Below are 18,337 nucleotides of genomic sequence, written 5' to 3'. Positions count from 1 at the left end.
GATCAGGACCAGCGAGCAAGCTGGTATCCAAGGTAAACAGTGGGTAACTAAGAGCCACGCGGCTCTTAGATACCCGCTGTTTACCTTGGATACCAGCGTGCACATTGGTTTCCAGGATAAACAGCGGGTTATAATAATAATCTTTATTTTTATATAGCACTAACATATTCCGCAGCGCTTTACAGTTTGCACACATTAACATCGCTGTCCCTGATGGGGCTCACAATCTAAATTCCCTATCAGTATGTCTTTGGAATGTGGGAGGAAACCGGAGTACCCGGAGGAAACCCACGCAAACACGGGGAGAACATACAAACTCCCTGCAGATGTTGTCCTTGGTGAGATTTGAACCCAGGACTCCAGCACTGCAAGGCTGCAGTGCTATCCACTGAGGCACCATGCTGCCATGCGGCTCTTAGATACCTGCTGTTTACGTTGGGTACCAGCTCCCAGCGTCGCTGATCGTTGGTCTCTCACTGTCACACACAGTGATGCGTGCTGGCCAGCGGGAGACCAACGATCAAAAAATGGCCCAGGACATTTGTGCACGATTAGCGATTCCGGTGGGGGGGGCCGGTCGCTGATGTGTGTCACACACAGCGATTTCGCTGGCGAGATCGCTGTGGCATCACAAAATCCTTTAGCAGGGAGGCCACAGAGGAGAGTGTTGCAATAGACAAGGTGGGAGATAATGAGGGCATGTACAAGAGTTTTAGTAGATTGAGGGCTGAGGAAGGGACGGATTCTGGAAATATTTTTGAGTTGGAGGCGACAGGAGGTGGCAAGAGTTTGGACATGTGGTTTGAAGGACAGGGCAGAGTCAAGAGTTACTCCGAGGCAGCGGATTTCAGGTGCGGGGGAGAGTGTGATGCCGGTTACCATAATTGATAGATCAGGTAGGGAAGATACGTGAGATGGAGGAAAGATAATGAGTTCAGTTTTGTCTACATTGAGTTTTAGGAAGCGAGAGGTGAAAAAGGAGGATATGGCTGATAGACACGACGGGAATCAGGTCAACAGAGAGGCGACATCTGGGCCAGAGAGGTTGATCTGAGTGTCGTCTGTGTACAGGTGGTACTGGAAGCCATGGGACTTTAAGAGTTGTCCTAGGTCAAGAGTATAGATGGAAAAAAGTAGGGGCCACAGGACAGAGCCTTGGGGGACTCCAACAGATAGAGGGGGGGGATGAAAAGGTACTGTGGGAGTGGGAAACGCTGAATGTGCGGTCATAAAGGTATGAGGCAATCCAGGACAGGGCAAGGTCTTTGATGCCAAGGGAAGAAAGAATTTGTAGCAGTAGGCAGTGGTCGACTGTGTCGAAGGCAGAGGACAGGTCGAGAAGGAGGAGGATGGAGAACTGTCTGTTAGCTTTGGCTGTGAGTAAATCATTAGTAATTTTGGTCAGGGCAGTTTCACTGGAATGGTGGGGGCAGAAGCCAGATTGGAGGATGTCAAGGAGGGAGTCAGATGAGAGGTGGGAGGAAAGTTGAGCATGTACATGCTGTTCAAGGAGTTTGGAAGCAAACGGGAGCAGTGATATGGGGCGATAGCTGGACATAGCAGTTGGGTTAAGGTTTGATTTTTTGAGGATGGGTGTTATGGTGGCACGTTTGAAGGCAGAGGGGAAGGTACCAGAAGATAGGGATAGGTTGAAGAGATGGGTTAGGGCTGGCATGATCATGTTATTGAGGTTGGGGAGGGATGGAGTCAAGTGCACAGGTGGTGAGGTGTGTGTTGTGAATTCCCTTGCTCAAAGTTCTGACTCGAAGCTCTCTCTGCTCCCTTTGGTGGTTCCTGAGAGTAGTGCAGCTGGCCAGGTGGATGGAAGTTCCCCACCTGACAACAATAATTGGGAACCTGGAATTACTGGCTGGGAACATATAATTGAGCTGGCTGCTCTTGGAGGTTGCTGGTGATTTCCTCCGTGTGCATTTGGAGCTCTTTTGTCCCGTGCCTGATCTGCATGGTTCAGCTAAGTGATTCTTTTGCTAATCCTTTGCATCTAATCTGGTTGTGTTCTTTTTTGCTTTCTGTTTTGCTGCTAGGGTTCAGTGTACTCCCTGCTGGGGGCAGCGCTGGGCCCTGCTTCATATGTTGCAGCTTGTTCAGTCCCCTGTTATGTTAGTATCTTTTTACTTTGCTGCTAGGTAATACCAGAGTTCTGATTTAGCGGGGGTGAGGTCGTGTATCCTCAGGTTTTTTGTATATCAGAAGTGTTGGACTTTTTCAGGGTTTTGTGTGTGATTGCAGACAGAATCTTTTCTGTCCTGTCCTGTCTAGACAGCTTGGGCCCCACCGTTTGCTATCTGTTCTCTGCCTGTGTTTGTGTCTCATCTTTTCTCACCGACAATATATGTTTGGAGGCTGTCTATTCCTTTGGGGATCTGCTCCGGGGCAGTTTAGATTTCATCTTTCTGTCTTTAGGCTTAGTTAGTCCTCCGGCTGTGATGAAGCGTCTAGGGCATCGTAGGAACGCTCCACGGCTACTGCTAGTTGTGTGGATAGGATCAGGGGTCTGCAATCTGCTTAGTTACCAACCTCTCTGGTCTTCTGGTGGCTTAGCCTGTTCCTGCCATCCTCCTCGGTGACCCATTCATAACAGGTGTGATTTGGAAAGGAGATGAATAAGCTTTCCTTCAGTGATGTTGGAGAGGGAGGTTATTAGGGAAGGACAGAGGTATGGTATGTGGAGTGGATGGAGTGATGGAACAGTGAAGGTTTGCCTTGTTTGGTCGATCTTATTTTTGAAGTAGGTGGCAAAGTCCTCAGCAGAGATGAGTGGAGTTGGAGGTGGCATTGGTGGGAGGAGAGAATTAAATGTGCTGAACATTTGATTTGGGTTGTGAGATAATGCAGATACATGGTTTGTGAAATAGATCTGTTTAGCAGAGGTGAGGGCTGATTTGAAGGCAAGTGTAGCTTTTTTGAAAGCAGTGAAGTCGTCTGGCAGGCGTGTTTTCTTCCAACGCCGCTTAGCAACCCTCAATGCTTGTCGAAGTTTTTTGGTGAGGTTGTTGTGCCAGGGTTGCCTATTGATTTGTCGCACTTTGCCATGCATGAGAGGGGCAACTGAGTCTGTGGCTGTTGTGAGGGTGGCGTTGTAGAAAGCGGTAGCACTGTCCGTGTTGTGGAGTGAAGATATGGAGGACAGAGGTAGAAGAGAGTCTGAGAGTCTGTGAGTGTCTCGGTGTGCGAGGTTTCTGCAAGGATGTGCTAGTGGCTGGACATGGGGGGCAGGTGAGAAGGATGAGGATGAGAAGGTGAGTAGATGGTGGTCAGATAGGGGGAAGGGAAAGGTTGTGAGATTGGGTAGGGAACAGAGGCGGGTGAAGATGAGGTCTAATGTATGTCCATCTGTGTGGGTGGCTGTGGAGGACCACTGAGTAAGTCCAAAGGATGAGGTAAGTGACAGGAGTTTGGAGGCTGCTGGCTGGTGGGTGTCAATGGGGATGTTGAAGTCCCCCATGATTATAGTGGGGATGTCAGCAGAGAGAAAGTGGGGGAGCCAGGTGGAGAATTGGTCGATGAAGGCAGTGACTGAGCCCGGTGGTCGGTATATGACAGCCATTTGGAGATTAGAGGGAGAGTAGATACAGACAGAGTGAACCTCGAAAGAAGGGAGGATAAGGGAGGGTGGGGGTTGGAAAGGGTTGAAGGAGCAGTTTTTAGAAAGGAGGAAACCCACTGCTCCACCATGTCTGTTGCCAGGGCGAGAAGTATGGGTAAAGTGGAGGCCGCCATAACTCAGTGCGGCCGGGGAGGCCGTGTCAGCCAGATCTCAGTGAGGGCCAGGAAGGAAAGGTTGTGGGAGGTAAAGAGGTTGTGGATTATGTGGAGCTTGTTGCAGATGGAGCGGGCATTCCAAAGTGCTCCAGAGAGAGGGTGCGGGAGGGTGGGGGTCAGTGGCACAGGTTTTAAGTGTGAGGGATTGCGGTAGTTTCTCTTAGTGTGAGAAAGATAGGGGTGAGGATTAGTGGGATGTATGAGGCGGGGGGGGGGGGGGGCAGGATTGGGGGATATGTCGCCAGCAGTGAGAAGAAGCAGAGAAAGGGAAAGCAGGTGGGTGAAGGAGAGTGGCCGACTTGTATTGTATTTTAGTAGGAGAGGTCTGAGGTTAAGGAGCAGGTCTGCCATTGAAGCGAGGTGGGGGGGAAGAGAGAGGGGGAGATAGTTATTTTGTTCATGGGTGCAGGGGTTTGAGGATGGCGGAGGAGAGTGAAGATTAGTGGAGCAAAAACGGTGAGGGCAAATGTGAGCATGGTTAAATAGCAGGGTATGAAAAGAAAGGCAAGTAAAATAAGAAAGCAGTGATTATTCTTACCTTCTGACCGATTTCTGGACTATTTCTGGCATATTTCTGATGTAACACTTTAAAGATGTCACACTTCAAATGATGTCAAATCTGACCAAGGTCATATCTGACCTGCTCTGTTCAACTTATACATGATAATATATATTATAATATAATAATATTATATCATGTATGTCCTGTAGCCAGGTCCAGGAGTGATCAGTCAGTGTACATATCATAGTATACATAGTGCACATAGTACATACAATGTACTGGAGAATATGTCACTCCTATATTATATACTATGTGCACAGACATCTGATGTTATTTACAGGATAATATGTGATGATATAAAATCTGATGTCTGTACTCAGAGTAATATATATAGCATGACATATAATCCTGTATATAACATTCGATGTCTGTACACATAGTATAGGATATATTAGGGATATAATATACTGTGTGCACAAACATTGGAAGCTACATACGGGGAGATATGTGACTGGTGTAATATTTGATGTCTGTAGCCACAGTATACAGTAGCATAGCTACCTATGGGGTGGAGTGGATGGTTACCCAGGGCCCCAAGCTCAGGGGGGCCCACCCAGAGCTACACTGCCCCTGATTAATCAGCATGTATAATGCGTATATACAGTTAAGCCCTGTGGTAGATCTCCTGGCACTACTGCTCCCTGTTCTGTAGACTGCTGATTGCTTTATGCCTCAGGTCTACAGAACGATGCACGCTGAGGACATCAGAGTTCTGGCACATTGCTGTCATGGCGCAGCACTGGGACTCTGACGTTTGGTGCGGGAGTCGGCGCTGTTACAGCGAGTAGCTTTGCCATAGGACTCGTCAGGATCCTGGGTTAGGTGAGTTTATGTTTTTTTTTTTATTGAAACTTGTGGTGTGACGTTGGGGCATCATAAACAATGGGAGAACCTTATACATAGTGTGAGGGACCCCGAAACTGTGTGCGAGTCCTCATACATTTTAGGGACTATTTCAGCAGCCATTATATAACTTGGGGACTAATGCAGGGGCCATTATATAGCTTGGGGACTAATGCAAGGGCCATTATACAGCTTGGGGACTAATGCAGGGGCCATTATACAGCTTGGGGACTAATGCAGGGGCCATTATACAGCTTGGGGACTAATGCAGGGGCCATTATACAGCTTGGGGACTAATGCAGGGGCCATTATACAGTTTGGGAGCTAATGTGGGAGGGCATTACATAGTTTGGGGACTAATTTTGGGGCCACTGTACAGTTTGGGAGCTAATGTGCGGGGTTCACTATACAGATTGGGAGCTAATGTGGGGGCATTGTACAGTTTCGGGACTAATGCTGGGACCATTATACAATTTGGGGAGCATTATACTGTACAGTTTGGGAGCTAATGTGGGGGGGCCATTATTCAGTTTGTGCTCTAATTCTGGGACCATTAAACACTTTGGGGACTAATGTGGGGGCCATTATACAGTCGGAGTGCTACTGTGGGATTCTTTATTCAGTATTTTGGGGGAGCATCGGGGACATCATGCTATGTGAGGGGAAGCTGTGGGCCCTTCATACTCTGTGAGACCATCACACTGTGTATAGTGGAGACGTGGAACCACCGTACTGTGATTGGGGAGCTGTCGGACCACCATACTGTGTATAGCGGAGATGTGGGACCACCACACTGTGTACAGTGGAGCTGTGGGCCCATTATATTGTGTAGAGGGCAGTTGTGGGACCAGTATATTGTGTATAGAGGAACTGTGGGTCAATTATGCTGTATAAAGGAGAGCAGTTTGCACATCATAATGTATATAGAGGAGTTGTACATTGAGGACTCATGGGACATTAGTAGATGTTTAAGTGGGCGCTAAGGAAGCAAATTTGTTATAGGGGCACTCAGAGTACAATGGCCATCATATGTGCACATGGGGCAATATTATTTTCTAGGGGAATAATGTGGATACTGTTTTCTAGTGCTTTTGCACAGTGCATTAATATTCTTTGTGGGGGCAATTTTACCATCTAGAGGGCACAAAGGAGGCATTGTTATTTGGGGCAGTAAGAGGAGCTCAGGTATTGTACCACACAGCAGCTGCAGTAATAGGAACATGGCAGTGGCTCAGTATTGGGGAATCAGTAGGATGCAGCGCTGGGGTCCTGGGTTCAAATCAAGAGCAATAAATAGGACTGAGCTGTAATACTGGACGCAGCTGTGACTGTATGTTATATAGTTGTGTTACATGTGTGGGGAGGAGGACCCCCATATAGTGTTTGGGCCGGAACCAAGGGGACCGCCATCAGAGTTATTGAAGGAAGCACAACAGGGGAATTACAAAGGGAGACATGCGACTGAGGTTGTCAGGGCAACAGGGGGAGGGGCTAGGGTAAAAGGAGCAGGGGACGCGCTGAAGTGGCAGTTGGGGAAGAGAGAGAGTGAAGGCAGGACGCAGGGTGACTTGCAGGGGCACCGAGAGGAGCTTGCGAGGAGAAAGCAGCCGATTTACCGACAAGAGAGACTGTACCCAGAGACTGCTCCCCGCTCCCGTTCTAAGAGAATTATCCCCGCTAACCCCCGCCTTGGAGAGAGAGGATCTATACCTCCGGTTGTGGCCGTGAGTACCGGTAACCAGGCCTCAGAGACCTGGGCCCTTCCCCCCAGCCTTCCCCCATCACGCCGCCCCGGCCATCATCGGCCTCAAGATACGCCACCTTGTCACAGGCGGGATTAAAGGCTCACTACCCTGGCTTAGGAAGAGACTCCTTGGTAAAGGACGGCTACAGGCCTTTCTGGGGAACTGCGTCATCACCGCGCGCCACCTCCATCATTTACTTCAGGGCCTGTTGAGCCCCAACGGCATTGTTTTCTTCAGGGCCTGTTGCGCCCCAGCGGCAGCATTTTCTTCAGGGCCTGTTGCGCCCCAGCGGCAGCGTTTCCTTCAGGGCCTGTTGCGCCCCAGCGGCAGCGTTACCTTCAGGGCCTGTTGCGCCCCAACGTCCCCGTTTCCTTCAGGGCCTGTTGCGCCCCAGCGGCAGCGTTTCTTTCAGGGCCTGTTGTGCCCCAGCGGCAGCATTACCTTCAGGGCCTGTTGCGCCCCAACGTCCCCGTTTCCTTCAGGGCCTGTTGCGCCCCAACGTCCTCGTTTTTCTTCAGGGCTTGTTGCGCCCCAACGTTATTATTTTCTTCAGGGCCTGTTGCCCCCATCGACATCACTTTCCCCAGGACAGCCGCCTCAGCGACCTCAACGCGGCCACGCTACCTAACCCAGCAGTCCCTGGAAGGCTAAGTGAACCTATATTTGGCTAAGATTGTTGAGTCCCTGCGTGGACTGTTTGGTGTTGTTCTTTTTCCTTGTTTTGTTCAGCCTAGCCCATCGGCTAGAGTTATATAAAAGTAACTTCGAAAACCACCATTCGTTTAGTGTCTCGTCACTGCATCCTGTGAACCTGTCCGACCCTACATTTGGCGTAGTCGGCAGGATGCAGTCTCCGAGCATAGACGGTGGTGGCACAGGTCAGGGGAAAGCTGTAGAATCTGTAAATAATGAGGGTCCCCGTACTAGCCTTTCATTGGGGGCCATGCTGAACAACCTGCCTAGATTTTCCGGCTCCAATACTATGCTATGGAGCTGGACAGAGCGAATGCGGGGGCTCTTTCGGATGCACCCAATGACCCCTGACCTGGAAGCTGAAGTGGCACTCATGGCCCTAGACGGGGTGGTGCGGAGGTCAGTGATGTTGAAACCTCCGGGGCACCGCAACACTTTTGAAAAGGTGTTGCAGATAGTGGAACAGACCCACGGAGATCCCACTGATGTGGGAGAGTTAAGGACCCGTTTGTTTAGTCGGATGCAGGCAGAAGGGGAGACGATTACCCAGTATATGAATGTGCTCCAAGAATTGCATACGGCTATTGAAAGAAAAGACGGGGTAGGGGTAGGACCTGTTGACATTACCCTACGTGACCTACTGGTGACTGGACTGCGAGATCCACTGCTAAAACAGGCATTACGGGAACAGATCAGAATGAATCCCCAAATAGACTTTTCAGAAGTGGGAAGTCAGGCACGGGTTCGGGAGCAAGAGCAGGGGATGGCGGTCCCCGTGGGGAAGGTCCGAGGTGTGGAGGCCTCCTCGAACACAGTTGAGGAACCCCAGTTGGTGGAGGAGATGAAGCGAGAATTGAAAAATATTAAGAGCGAGTTGGCTGAAGTAAAGAGAAGAACCGAACCAGAGACTGAACGACCCAGTGTTAATCCCGGTCCCTGGGGGTCACGTTCTCCGCGGGGTGGTCAACCTATACCGGCCCGGTGTTATGAGTGTGGAGAACCAGGCCACTTCGCCCGAGAGTGTCCGTGGCGTGGGAGATACCCACCCCGGCGGCCATTAAACTAAAGGGCACCGGGCTGGGGGCACGCCGCTCGGAGACGAAAACCACAACTAGGGGTGGTGGAAGTCCCGAAGATTTGATAGCAAAGTGTCCAGTAGTTTGGGCAGAAGTAGAGGGCCGGGCCGTCCGGTGTCTGGTGGACACGGGGTCCCAAGTAACCACTATGCCCGCAGCGTACTTTCAACAAAACTTTCCAGAGGCAGCAAGGCCCCAGTGGGAACCCATGATTAGACTAGTAGCCGCTAACCAACTGCCGGTCCCGGTTGCCGGGGTAGTGTGGGTGCAGATGACGTTGTGCGGTAAACCCCTCGGCCGCAGAGGGGTGGTGCTGACTCAAGGAGAAGCTGATCAACGACACCCCGTCACCCTAGGCATGAATATTTTAAAAGAGTTTGGTAACCTGTTGCTTAATGATCCCACACAAAGGACACTGAAGCAGTGGGGTTCTCGCACAGCTCAGGGACAGGTATTCCAGCAGCTGGTGCGAGGTGCGCGGGTGCATCAGGACTGCCAGGAGGGTGAGGTTCTGGGTAAGGTCATCGCGTCAGCGGCACCCCTGCTTGTGCTGCCTCCTGGACAGACAGTGGTGGCCCTGCCAATTCGGGCCCCGATACCTTTGGAGGGCGTAGAGGTGCAAGTGGAGCCGTGTCACTCAGAGCACTTACCTCCTGGCATACTGGTGGCTCGTTCCCTCGCTACGGTGCGAAAAGGAACCGTCCTGGTCCGCTGCGTTAACCTTGAAGACCGAGATACCATCCTGAAAGCACGGACTGTACTGGCCAAACTAGTAAAGCCTTTAGAAGAAGTGCTGCCCGCTCCTGCGGTTCAATTACGAGTACACCCCGAGGATCCTTGGGAGGTAACAATACGAACCTTACAGGCCCACGAAGTCTCGACACAAGAGAAGGGCCAAAATATTTTGGAGCAGATGCGGGCCGAGCTTTCTGGACTAACTGCGGCCCAACCTTCACAAGTAAAAGCATTGCTGGGACAGTACCACGAAGTATTTGCTAGCCGTGAGGACGACTTTGGGTGTACCACTGCCATCACTCATGAGATCCCCACAGCAGGAGCGGCCCCTATCCGAGAACAATATCGACAGATCCCGCCACAACTCTATCAAGAGGTGAAAACTTTGCTGGCTCAGATGCTGCAAAAAGGGGTGATACGGGAAAGTCAAAGCCCTTGGGCGGCCCCCATCGTGTTGGTCCGGAAGAAAGATGGTACACTACGATTCTGTGTGGATTATTGTAAATTGAATGCTTGCACTATTAAAGACTCATACCCACTGCCCCGCATAGAAGAATCTCTGTCTGCATTGGGCAAAGCAACATATTTTTCGACCCTGGACTTGGCCAGTGGGTACTGGCAGGTGCCCATGTCAGAAGAGGACAGAGCTAAGACGGCGTTCATAATGCCCATGGGACTGTTTGAGTTTAATCGTATGCCATTCGGGCTGGCCAACGCCCCCGGGACCTTTCAGCGATTGATGGAGCGATGTTTAGGAGATCTCAATTTTGAGGCCACGTTGATCTACCTGGACGACATCATTGTCTATGCCGCCTCCTTCGAGGACCACCTGAAGCGGTTGGGACAGGTACTCAGGCAGCTGCAAAAGTACGGGTTGAAGGTGAAGCCTCAGAAATGCCACCTATTTCGCTCTCAGATTGAGTATCTGGGTCATGTCGTTTCGGCAGAGGGTGTGAGGCCGTCCCGAGAGAAGGTTGCTGCTATCCAGGAATGGCCTACCCCCGAGACGGTGAAAGACGTGCGGGCTTTTCTGGGGTTAGCTGGATATTACCGTCGTTTCGTGAAGAATTTTGCATGTCGAGCTCGAGCCCTGCATGACCTGCTGAAGGGGGCTCCCGCTGGGGCCAATGGGCGAAAAATGCAGTGGCAACACCCTCAGGAAGAGGCCTTCCGAGATCTTAAGGCTGCACTCTCGGATGCCCCAGTGTTGGCTTATGCGGATTTCTCTCAGCCGTTCATCCTGCACACTGACGGGAGTCTTCACGGGCTAGGGGCTGTGTTGTCACAAGTTCAGGATGGCCGGGAGAGGGTGATCGCTTATGGAAGCCGTTCACTCCATGACTCTGAGCGTAACCCTGACAATTACAGCTCTTTTAAGCTCGAGCTCCTCGCAGTGGTGTGGGCTATGACGGAGAGATTCGCAGAGTACCTAGCGGGCTCAGAGGTGGTAGTGCGAACTGACAACAACCTACTGGCTCATTTGGAAAACGCCAAGTTGGGGGCTTTGGAGCAGCGATGGGTGGCCCGAATGGCGAAGTACAATTACAAAATTATTTACAAAAGAAGGGCCGAGAATGTTCATGCAGATGCTCTTTCCAGGATTCGACATACAACTCCCGGACAGAATCGAGATGAAGAATTAGAAGGAGAGGAAATACCGTTCGCTCTTACCGCTGCCGTGCTCACCAATGTTGATGCAAAAGTATCTTCCCCAGAGGCCCACAGGGGCATCCTGGAACAATCTCGGGATAAGTGGATACAACAGCAACAAGAAGATGAAGAAGTTGGACTTCTCCGGACATGGGTCGCCGCTGGTCAATTACCCACTGATACTCAACGACAAACTTTGACCCAAGACCTGTCACTGATGCTGCGACAATGGGAGAGACTGATTATCCGAAAGGGACTACTGTACTGTAAAATCACTTCGCAAACTACCTCAACGACTGTTTGGCAGGTGGTTACACCCGGAGCTCAACTACACGAGCTGGCTCAAGAGGCTCACGAAAAAGGGGCCCACTTTGGAGTCAAAAAGACTTTGCAATGGTTACAACAGAAAGTTTATCACCCACGCTTGTCGGCTGTTGTGGAAGAAGTTTGCCGTATCTGCCGCTTATGTGAATTGGCCAAACCGCCTGCTCAGAGGGCCGCAACACAGACGATTGTGACTTCAGCACCCTTTGAGCTCCTGACGGTGGATTATCTGCACATTGGTCCCGCATTCCAGGGATACGAACACTGCCTCGTCATGGTGGATCATTTCACCAAGTTCGCTGTGGTCACCCCTACTCGAGACCAGACCGCGGAGTCAGCCGCCTCCGCAATTTGCAGAAACTTTATACAAGTGTACGGCTGTCCTCAACGTATACATTCCGACTAGGGAGCATGTTTTTTGGGGAAAGTTATGGAGGAACTACATCATCTTTATGGGATTGATAAATTCCGGACCACACCATATCACCCGCAAGGGAATGGGGCTTGTGAGCGATTTAATCGGACATTGATTCAAATGCTACGCACTCTGGAGAGTGACAAGAAAGCTCGTTGGACAGAATATGTTTCTGAATTAGTGTGGGTTTATAATAATCGGGTACATCGAGTTACGGGCTATACTCCTTATTTCCTGCTGTTCGGACGAGAGGGTAAGGGGATCACGGAGGTAGAGTTGGACCCCGAAGAGCCTCGGCCCTGGACCGGAGTGTCATCTTGGGTCCGAAATCATCGCCACAGGCTGCAAACTCTTCACCGAATTGTACATACCAAACTTCAAGACTGGGAACACCCAGGGAAGAATACAACCTCCCCTCCCCATCTCCAAAGCGGGGACCTTGTGCTTGTACTAGATCAATATCCCCAGAATAAACTGGAGTCACGTTGGGAAGAGAGTCCTTATCGGGTACTACGCCGTATCCATCCAGAAGGACCTGTGTACGAAATACAGCCCGAGCAGGATGAAACACTGCCCACCCGCATTGTGCATCGTAATATGTTACGCCCGTGTATTTCCACCGACCCAAAGCAACTGGAACCTGTCCCAAAGACATCCGAACCGGAGTCCATATGCTGGGACTCGGAAGACGAGGATTTCCCTCCAGTTCCCAAGGGCCCTCCACCCAATAATGAGCCAGTTGACACAATTAACCCACCAGCACCATGCAGCCCACCGACATCCACCACCCCAGAAGATTCCACCCCAGTCGAACTTAGACGCTCCGAGCGGTCAACAGCCGGCAAACCCCCCGAACGATATGAACAAGATCAGTTCGTATGGCAACGAATATTAACACCTTTACAGGCCAATCTTAATAGACTTACTCCCTCGCCCGAGGACTGGCGAGCTTACAGGGTGGGGGAATGTGGGGAGGAGGACCCCCATATAGTGTTTGGGCCGGAACCAAGGGGACCGCCATCAGAGTTATTGAAGGAAGCACAACAGGGGAATTACAAAGGGAGACATGCGACTGAGGTTGTCAGGGCAACAGGGGGAGGGGCTAGGGTAAAAGGAGCAGGGGACGCGCTGAAGTGGCAGTTGGGGAAGAGAGAGAGTGAAGGCAGGACGCAGGGTGACTTGCAGGGGCACCGAGAGGAGCCTGCGAGGAGAAAGCAGCCGATTTACCGACAAGAGAGACGTGAGAGACTGTACCCAGAGACTGCTCCCCGCTCCCGTTCTAAGAGAATTATCCCCGCTAACCCCCGCCTTGGAGAGAGAGGAACTATACCTCCGGTTGTGGCCGTGAGTACCGGTAACCAGGCCTCAGAGACCTGGGCCCTTCCCCCCAGCCTTCCCCCATCACGCCGCCCCGGCCATCATCGGCCTCAAGATACGCCACCTTGTCACAGGCGGGATTAAAGGCTCACTACCCTGGCTTAGGAAGAGACTCCTTGGTAAAGGACGGCTACAGGCCTTTCTGGGGAACTGCGTCATCACCGCGCGCCACCTCCATCATTTACTTCAGGGCCTGTTGAGCCCCAACGGCATTGTTTTCTTCAGGGCCTGTTGCGCCCCAGCGGCAGCATTTTCTTCAGGGCCTGTTGCGCCCCAGCGGCAGCGTTTCCTTCAGGGCCTGTTGCGCCCCAACGGCAGCGTTACCTTCAGGGCCTGTTGCGCCCCAACGTCCCCGTTTCCTTCAGGGCCTGTTGCGCCCCAGCGGCAGCGTTTCCTTCAGGGCCTGTTGTGCCCCAGCGGCAGCATTACCTTCAGGGCCTGTTGCGCCCCAACGTCCCCGTTTCCTTCAGGGCCTGTTGCGCCCCAACGTCCTCGTTTTTCTTCAGGGCTTGTTGCGCCCCAACGTTATTATTTTCTTCAGGGCCTGTTGCCCCCATCGACATCACTTTCCCCAGGACAGCCGCCTCAGCGACCTCAACGCGGCCACGCTACCGAACCCAGCAGTCCCTGGAAGGCTAAGTGAACCTATATTTGGCTAAGATTGTTGAGTCCCTGCGTGGACTGTTTGGTGTTGTTCTTTTTCCTTGTTTTGTTCAGCCTAGCCCATCGGCTAGAGTTATATAAAAGTAACTTCGAAAACCACCATTCGTTTAGTGTCTCGTCACTGCATCCTGCGAACCTGTCCGACCCTACACATGCACCTCATTTCTTGTAACCTACAAGTGCACAACATGTTACAACTCACCATATGACAAGTGGGCCTGTGCATCTTCACATGTCAGGGCTGAATTTTAGTCCAAGTCCTGCCCTGTAGGGCGCTGTAGCAGCGCGGCCCAATTTTCAGAAACCAGGTAGGAAGGTAAAATGAGTAGTTTGTAGAAATTGGTTATACTGTTTGTATTGAACATTGTATTGCCATAGCTGGAGCACAGCTTGCGTACATGCTCCAGCTATCTCTCCTTGTATCTATTATTGCTTTTGTCATTGCAATAAGTGTTAGTCTTATTTTCTGGCATATAATCTCTGTCTTTCAATAAAGCTGGTGTTTTGTTTCTTCCTCCTTGTCTACTGTATCACCCGACGGTGTTGTTCAGGCACTGTTAGGGTATGTGCACACGTTGCAGATTAGCCTGCGTAATTTTCTGCAGAGAATAGAGCCTATTGGGTTGTTCACATGTCAGTGTATTTTTGCAGACTGTGTGGTTTGCGCAGATTCAAGGAGACATGTTTTGATTTGAATCAAAGCTCAATCTCGCCAATGCAAGTCTTTTGGTCTGAAAAAAATCAGAAAGCACTCGAATTACATCTGTGGGCTGTTCTTTTCTGACTGTTTGATAGGAGAAGCTTGAGAAAATTTCATAATTTCTTTCGCATATGAGAAACATTTATGAAACTCTTAACGTTTATATTTTCTTCGGAGTGTTCCCTTTATGGTGGATCAATTGATAAAATACTAAATATGAAGAGAATTTCAATTACTAACAGTGACCACAACCTTGATATTCAGTCCCAGTTCCTGGGGTACATATGCACTTACTTGTGCTAGATTTGTTATGCTACCCAGGTGTAAATCCTGATTAAATTCTCTATAATGGTCTTTGTTGGAGTATGGAGGGTTACACGAGCAGATTGACCTTCCGCACGTTAATAAAATAGATACCTATATTTTCTAAAAAGTATATGTGTGCTACCAGCACTTTAGCAAAAAAAAACAAAAAACCCCAAACCGGAAAAAAGGATAGAAATGGAAGGGGGGGGGGGGGGGGAAGGACTAATTTGACCATATGGTACTCGTCGTGAATCTCTATATAAAGAAAATATGGATAAAGATGAAAACTGATGCATGGATGTAGTATGTACATCCTTAATTGTATGTTTCATAAAATGTAGATAGAAATAACAATAAGTGTATTAAAAATAAATAAAAAATAATAAAAAAAAATTAGGACTAACTGATTACTGGAACACTAGCATAATTAGGGTGTCTAGTGGATCCCTCCTTACACTGCATCGCTTATCACTCTATCAGTAGCTGCTGCCTCAGCCAGACTGCGACAGAGCAATTACCAGAAGTAAGTGCATAGAAGTCCTACCAGGACTGACTGGCTACTGGAACGCTAGCACTATTTGTGGGTTTAGTGGACCCCTCCTTACCCAGCACTTTGTCATTTTTTTCAACAGTGGATATCGTCCCTGCACCGGCTCTAAATAAAGCCAACAAAGACCATTATAGAGAGTCTATCAGGATTTACACCTGGGTAGCATAACAAATCTAGCACAAGTAAGTGCATATGTACCCCAGGAACTGGGACTGAATATCAAGGTTGTGGTCACTGTTAGTAATTGAAATTCTCTTCATATTTAGTATTTTATCAATTGATCCACCATAAAGGGAACACTCCGAAGAGACTATAAACGTTAAGATACAACCAGTGAGTATGGTGGACATGCAAGGAGTGGTGTGACCTCTTGTATGTTTTATTGGTACCTTAATATATCATTGTTCCAATAGCATCAGCAGCTATCAAAAACGAGATCTCTACCATCAGATAACCTGCAAACTACTTACCACATAGACATCTCAACTTACACAGAACATTCTACAACAACTTCATTTTTAAGTAAGTACGTATAACTGCTGTTAAGTATTTATTTCCCTTTTTTTTTTTTTTTTTTTTTTTTTTATACATCTGCTCAGCATAGCGCGGTGAATCACTCAAATATACGGTTTGCTCAGACTTTATAACAGTAGCCGACACAGTCCTGTCTCTTCACCAGCTGCATCTGAGTTTTTTGGATAGGTAGCGCCCGTGTTACTTTACCGTAATTATTTATGAAACTCTGATGGTAAAAGCTGACATAATGACCAAACTGATGAAAATCTGATCAAACTTGTACCATTTTTCATATACGAGAAAAATCACTGACCTAATGAGATCTTAGTATGTTTTCAAATATGGTGCTTGAAAATATATTGTACTACAAAAGCACCATCTCCTGGTATAAGTAAATTACTACATATTTCATAGAAGTAGTATATTGTATTGATCAAGAAGCCCATGAGTAGTTTAAGAAATTTTCTAACTATTTTTGAAATTTGGCAAGAAGAAAGGAAGCTTTATTAAAATAAGAAAGAAGTTTATTTACCTCTTTGAATTTCCACTACTCCAGCTCTCCTGCTCTGGTGGTCTCCCAGAACTGCTGATGTCCAACCCAATCAATCATCTGACAATTGAGGCCATGGGACTGGTTACAAGGTCAGGTGCAATGAGCAATGCAGGTGAATGTCATTACTACTGATAGGAAGACATCCTCATATGGGAAAAACGTAAACAAAACCCCATAAATTCTGCTACAGTTTTATTTTTTTTAACTGAGCTGTAAAATGATAGGTTTTGTTTATTTTACATTACGGAATTAATGAGACAATATCTTATATTTTTATGGATTTTTATGTTTTAGTACCATTGTACAATTAAAACAAAGGGAGGACTTTGTGCTATGTAGTTTGCTTTTGAAAAAGAGCTTGGTGCGAGCACGAAACATGTAAAAATTAAAAATTACTGTTCCATTCTTGAACTGCATCCTATCTATAGCAGCACAGTCTACTCTGAACCATTAATCTCCATTTTCTACTAATCAATATGTAAAAGAGGGTTTACCTTCATTTACCAATGGGAGTGCAGCAGCTTTTATATTGATGGTCAATTACTGGAGTTGGCTATCATAACATTTTCACGTGAGTAACTCCATAACTCCCCTCTCATCTGTACTTTTCCATATGTGTGCTTGTCTACTCCCTTATTTTCTTTTACTTTGTTGTGACATGTTTAAAGAGATATTGCTCACACAATGCCACAAAGACCATTTATAATGATCATGGTACTTTCAGATAACTTGCTCTAGTGATGAGCGAGCATGCTTGCCACTGCTCAATGCTCGATTGAGTATTTTGGTTTCTTGAGCTCAATGCTTGGGTCTCCGCCCCGTATGTTTTGCGCATGGTAGACAGCCAATAAACATGCAGGGATTGCCTGACATACACGGTATTGCCATAGCTGTGTTGGCTAGTGGCATTACTGTGATTGACAGGCCATATCGCATCTAAACCACATAGTCGTCACCCTGATCCTTCTTCCTCCCACCATGGTGAATCCTACAAGACAAGTGATCCCAAACTTGGACACTCTGAGGAGTTCTTTACATTACCATTTATTGATTTTGGCCTCTTGTCCTGCATGTTTTAAGAGGTACATGAGGAGCTTGTGTGTAGGGATGCCCAAATATTTGAGTAGCCACAGTCAGAAGAAGACGATGGTGGAGAACAGCAATTGGTGTCTCAAGAGGTAGATGATGGTAAGACACAGTTGCCAACAAGTGATGTTGTTAAGTCAACAAGTCAGGAGGATCAGAGTGCAGAAGTGGAAGACGAAGTGGTGGGTGATGATGTAGGTAAGGTGACCTGACGGATGGACGGACGGACGTGTCAGTATAGAGAAAGGTAGGTTTGCACAGTTTAGACAGGTGTCAGTTACTACAGAGGGGAAACAGCTAGGAAAGTGTAGTGGGCGTGCAGTACCTTGGGTTGACCATTAGATGGCAGGGAGGAGTGTGAGCAAAGGACTTGACATCAGCTTAGGGCTTTAGAAACCGTTGGTCATGGGGGACGGAGTTACAGTGACAGGGGACCGGGAGTGCTATAAATACTGAGGGAGGGTTCCAGAAAGTTCCAGTCCCCAGGGGGAGCTCCAGTGACAGGAGGACTGTGACAGTCTGTGCGCTGTGAGGAGAATCCAAACCAGGGGGACTGAGGAGAGAGAACGTCAGGGGGGTGGTCCTGACAGGAATACCGCAAAATAGACGAGACACAGAGGTTATATCGACGAGGCACAGAGGTTACGAATACCGTGTTAAGAAAGACGTTGTGACCAGTGAAATTACTGTTGGTTTATGGGCCTAAGGCGGCCACAGTGACGGACCTGTCAAAAGCGTCAACAAGAGTAAAGGGACGGTA

General features: G+C 48.8%; 1 long non-coding RNA gene across 5 annotated transcripts in view; it reads right to left on the bottom strand.

The window, feature by feature from the left end:
• LOC141092660 (uncharacterized) overlaps positions 1-16,559 on the bottom strand; it is a 31,785-nt gene extending 15,226 nt beyond the window's left edge. For all 5 annotated transcript variants that reach the window (XR_012232869.1, XR_012232870.1, XR_012232867.1 and 2 more), the window contains exons 1-2: positions 16,471-16,559; positions 14,069-14,597 (exon numbers count right to left, since the gene is read on the bottom strand). This is a non-coding gene — a long non-coding RNA (uncharacterized lncRNA). The remainder of the gene's footprint in view (positions 1-14,068; positions 14,598-16,470) is intronic.
• Positions 16,560-18,337: the final 1,778 nt, after the last annotated feature.

The sequence above is a fragment of the Dendrobates tinctorius genome, unplaced genomic scaffold (assembly GCF_039654945.1).
Source record: "Dendrobates tinctorius isolate UK_male_01 unplaced genomic scaffold, ASM3965494v1 ptg000060l, whole genome shotgun sequence".
Lineage (NCBI taxonomy): Eukaryota > Metazoa > Chordata > Amphibia > Anura > Dendrobatidae > Dendrobates > Dendrobates tinctorius.
This window is presented reverse-complemented; position numbering and strand designations above follow the sequence as displayed.